Below are 5,000 nucleotides of genomic sequence, written 5' to 3' on the forward strand. Positions count from 1 at the left end.
AAGAAGAAGAAGAAGAATTCAGCGAAGAAGAAGAAGAAGAAGAAGAATTCAGCGAAGAAGAAGAAGAATTCAGCGAAGAAGAAGAAGAAGAATTCAGCGAAGAAGAAGAAGAAGAAGAAGAATTCAGCGAAGAAGAAGAAGAAGAACAAGAAGAATTCAGCGAAGAAGAAGAAGAAGAAGAAGAAGAAGAAGAATTCAGCGAAGAAGAAGAAGAAGAAGAAGAAGAATTCAGCGAAGAAGAAGAAGAAGAATTCAGCGAAGAAGAAGAAGAAGAAGAATTCAGCGGAGAAGAAAAAGAAGAAGAAGAAGAATAAGAAGACTGCAGCGAAGAAGAAGAAGAAGAAGAAGAAGAATGCAGCGAAGAAGAAGAAGAAGAAGAAGAAGAAGAAGAATTCAGCGAAGAAGAAGAAGAAGAAGAAGAATGCAGCGAAGAAGAAGAAGAAGAAGAAGAAGAATTCAGCGAAGAAGAAGAAGAAGAAGAAGAATTCAGAGAAGAAGAAGAAGAAGAAGAAGAAGAAGAATTCAGAGAAGAAGAAGAAGAATTCAGCGAAGAAGAAGAAGAAGAATTCAGCGAAGAAGAAGAAGAAGAAGAAGAATTCAGCGAAGAAGAAGAAGAATTCAGCGAAGAAGAATTCAGCGAAGAAGAAGAAGAATTCAGCGAAGAAGAAGAAGAATTCAGCGAAGAAGAAGAAGAAGAAGAAGAAGAACAAGAATTCAGCGAAGAAGAAGAAGAAGAAGAAGAACAAGAATTCAGCGAAGAAGAAGAAGAAGAAGAAGAAGAAGAATTCAGCGGAGAAGAAGAAGAAGAATAAGAAGAATGCAGCGAAGAAGAAGAAGAAGAAGAAGAAGAATTCAGCGAAGAAGAAGAAGAAGAAGAAGAAGAATTCAGCGAAGAAGAAGAAGAAGAAGAAGAAGAAGAAGAAGAATTCAGCGGAGAAGAAAAAGAAGAAGAAGAAGAATAAGAAGACTGCAGCGAAGAAGAAGAAGAAGAAGAAGAAGAAGAATGCAGCGAAGAAGAAGAAGAAGAAGAAGAAGAAGAAGAATTCAGCGGAGAAGACGAAGAAGAAGAAGAAGAAGAATTCAGCGGAGAAGAAAAAGAAGAAGAAGAAGAAGAATAAGAAGAATGCAGCGAAGAAGAAGAAGAAGAATGCAGCGAAGAAGAAGAAGAAGAAGAAGAATTCAGCGAAGAAGAAGAAGAAGAAGAAGAAGAAGAATTCAGCGAAGAAGAAGAAGAAGAAGAATTCAGAGAAGAAGAAGAAGAAGAAGAAGAAGAAGAAGAAGAATTCAGAGAAGAAGAAGAAGAAGAAGAAGAAGAAGAAGAATTCAGCGAAGAAGAAGAAGAAGAAGAAGAAGAAGAAGAATTCAGCGAAGAAGAAGAAGAAGAATTCAGCGAAGAAGAAGAAGAAGAAGAAGAAGAAGAAGAATTCAGCGAAGAAGAAGAAGAAGAAGAAGAAGAAGAATTCAGCGAAGAAGAAGAAGAAGAAGAAGAAGAATTCAGCGAAGAAGAAGAAGAAGAAGAAGAATTCAGCGAAGAAGAAGAAGAAGAAGAAGAATTCAGCGAAGAAGAAGAAGAATTCAGCGAAGAAGAAGAAGAAGAAGAAGAAGAATTCAGCGAAGAAGAAGAAGAAGAATTCAGCGAAGAAGAAGAAGAAGAATTCAGCGAAGAAGAAGAAGAATTCAGCGAATAAGAATTCAGCGAAGAAGAAGAAGAAGAAGAATTCAGCGAAGAAGAAGAAGAAGAATTCAGCGAAGAAGAAGAAGAATTCAGCGAAGAAGAAGAAGAATTCAGCGAAGAAGAATTCAGCGAAGAAGAAGAAGAAGAAGAAGAAGAAGAATTCAGCGAAGAAGAAGAAGAAGAAGAAGAAGAATTCAGCGAAGAAGAAGAAGAAGAAGAATTCAGCGAAGAAGAAGAAGAAGAATTCAGCGAAGAAGAAGAAGAAGAAGAAGAAGAAGAAGAAGAAGAATTCAGCGAAGAAGGAGAAGAATTCAGCGAAGAACAATTCAGCGAAGAAGAAGAAGAAGAAGAAGAAGAATTCAGCGAAGAAGAAGAAGAAGAAGAAGAATTCAGCGAAGAAGAAGAAGAATTCAGCGAAGAAGAATTCAGCGAAGAAGAAGAAGAAGAAGAATTCAGCGAAGAAGAAGAAGAAGAATTCAGCGAAGAAGAAGAAGAAGAAGAAGAAGAAGAAGAAGAAGAATTCAGCGAAAAAGAAGAAGAAGAAGAAGAAGAAGAATTCAGCGAAGAAGAAGAAGAAGAAGAATTCAGCGAAGAACAAGAAGAAGAAGAAGAAGAAGAAGAAGAAGAATTCAGCGAAGAAGAAGAAGAAGAAGAAGAATTCAGCGAAGAAGAAGAAGAAGACGAAGAAGAATAAGAAGAAGAAGAAGAAGAATTCAGCGAAGAAGAAGAAGAAGAAGAAGAATTCAGCGGAGAAGAAAAAGAAGAAGAAGAAGAATAAGAAGAATGCAGCGAAGAAGAAGAAGAAGAATAAGAAGAATGCAGTGAAGAAGAAGAAGAAGAAGAAGAAGAAGAAGAAGAAGAACTCAGCGGAGAAGAAGAAGAACAAGAAGAAGAAGAATTCAGCGGAGAAGAAAAAGAAGAAGAAGAATAAGAAGAATGCAGCGAAGAAGAAGAAGAAGAAGAAGAAGAATGCAGCGAAGAAGAAGAAGAAGAAGAAGAAGAATTCAGCGAAGAAGAAGAAGAAGAAGAAGAAGAAGAATTCAGCAAAGAAGAAGAAGAAGAAGAAGAAGAAGAAGAATTCAGCGAAGAAGAAGAAGAAGAAGAAGAATTCAGAGAAGAAGAAGAAGAAGAAGAAGAAGAATTCAGAGAAGAAGAAGAAGAAGAATTCAGCGAAGAAGAAGAAGAAGAAGAATAATTCAGCGAAGAAGAAGAATTCAGCGAAGAAGAAGAAGAAGAAGAAGAATTCAGCGAAGAAGAAGAATTCAGCGAAGAAGAAGAAGAAGAAGAAGAATTCAGCGAAGAAGAAGAAGAAGAACAAGAAGAATTCAGCGAAGAAGAAGAAGAAGAACAAGAAGAATTCAGCGAAGAAGAAGAAGAAGAAGAAGAAGAAGAAGAAGAAGAAGAATTCAGCGAAGAAGAAGAAGAATTCAGCGAAGAAGAAGAAGAAGAAGAATTCAGCGAAGAAGAAGAAGAATTCAGCGAAGAAGAAGAAGAAGAAGAAGAAGAAGAAGAAGAATTCAGCGAAGAAGAAGAAGAAGAAGAAGAAGAAGAATTCAGCGAAGAAGAAGAAGAAGAATTCAGCGAAGAAGAAGAAGAAGAAGAATTCAGCAAAGAAGAAGAAGAAGAAGAATTCAGAGAAGAAGAAGAAGAAGAAGAAGAAGAAGAAGAAGAATTCAGCGAAGAAGAAGAAGAAGAAGAAGAAGAAGAATTCAGCGAAGAAGAAGAAGAAGAATTCAGCGAAGAAGAAGAAGAAGAAGAATTCAGCAAAGAAGAAGAAGAAGAAGAATTCAGAGAAGAAGAAGAAGAAGAAGAAGAAGAAGAATTCAGCGAAGAAGAAGAAGAAGAAGAAGAAGAAGAAGAATTCAGCGAAGAAGAAGAAGAAGAAGAAGAAGAAGAAGAATTCAGCGAAGAAGAAGAAGAAGAATTCAGCGAAGAAGAAGAAGAAGAAGAAGAAGAAGAAGAATTCAGCGAAGAAGAAGAAGAAGAAGAAGAAGAAGAATTCAGCGAAGAAGAAGAAGAAGAAGAAGAAGAATTCAGCGAAGAAGAAGAAGAAGAAGAAGAATTCAGCGAAGAAGAAGAAGAAGAAGAAGAATTCAGCGAAGAAGAAGAAGAATTCAGCGAAGAAGAAGAAGAATTCAGCGAAGAAGAATTCAGCGAAGAAGAAGAAGAAGAAGAAGAAGAATTCAGCGAAGAAGAAGAAGAAGAATTCAGCGAAGAAGAAGAAGAAGAATTCAGCGAAGAAGAAGAAGAATTCAGCGAATAAGAATTCAGCGAAGAAGAAGAAGAAGAAGAATTCAGCGAAGAAGAAGAAGAAGAAGAATTCAGCGAAGAAGAAGAAGAATTCAGCGAAGAAGAATTCAGCGAAGAAGAAGAAGAAGAAGAAGAAGAAGAATTCAGCGAAGAAGAAGAAGAAGAAGAAGAAGAATTCAGCGAAGAAGAAGAAGAAGAAGAATTCAGCGAAGAAGAAGAAGAAGAATTCAGCGAAGAAGAAGAAGAAGAAGAAGAAGAAGAAGAAGAAGAATTCAGCGAAGAAGGAGAAGAATTCAGCGAAGAACAATTCAGCGAAGAAGAAGAAGAAGAAGAAGAAGAATTCAGCGAAGAAGAAGAAGAAGAAGAAGAATTCAGCGAAGAAGAAGAAGAATTCAGCGAAGAAGAATTCAGCGAAGAAGAAGAAGAAGAAGAATTCAGCGAAGAAGAAGAAGAAGAATTCAGCGAAGAAGAAGAAGAAGAAGAAGAAGAATTCAGCGAAGAAGAAGAAGAAGAATTCAGCGAAGAAGAAGAAGAAGAAGAAGAAGAAGAATTCAGCGAAGAAGAAGAATTGAGCGAAGAAGAAGAAGAAGAAGAAGAAGAATTCAGCTAAGAAGAAGAAGAAGAAGAATTCAGCGAAGAAGAAGAAGAAGAAGAAGAAGAAGAATTCAGCGAAGAAGAAGAAGAAGAAGAAGAATTCAGCGAAGAAGAAGAAGAAGAATTCAGCAAAGAAGAAGAAGAAGAAGAAGAAGAATTCAGCAAAGAAGAAGAAGAAGAAGAAGAAGAATTCAGCGAAGAAGAATTCAGCGAAGAAGAAGAAGAAGAAGAAGAATTCAGCGAAGAAGAAGAAGAAGAATTCAGCGAAGAAGAAGAAGAAGAAGAAGAAGAAGAAGAAGAATTCAGCGAAGAAAAATTCAGCGAAGAAGAATTCAGCGAAGAAGAAGAAGAAGAAGAAGAAGAATTCAGCGAAGAAGAAGAATTCAGCGAAGAAGAAGAAGAAGAAGAAGAAGAAGAATTCAGCTAAGAAGAAGAAGAAGAAGAATTCAGCGAAGAAGAAGAAGAAGAAGAAGAATTCAGC

The sequence above is a fragment of the Perissodus microlepis genome, chromosome 3 (assembly GCF_051167445.1).
Source record: "Perissodus microlepis isolate ML-2025 ecotype Zambia chromosome 3, ASM5116744v1, whole genome shotgun sequence".
NCBI lineage: Eukaryota > Metazoa > Chordata > Actinopteri > Cichliformes > Cichlidae > Perissodus > Perissodus microlepis.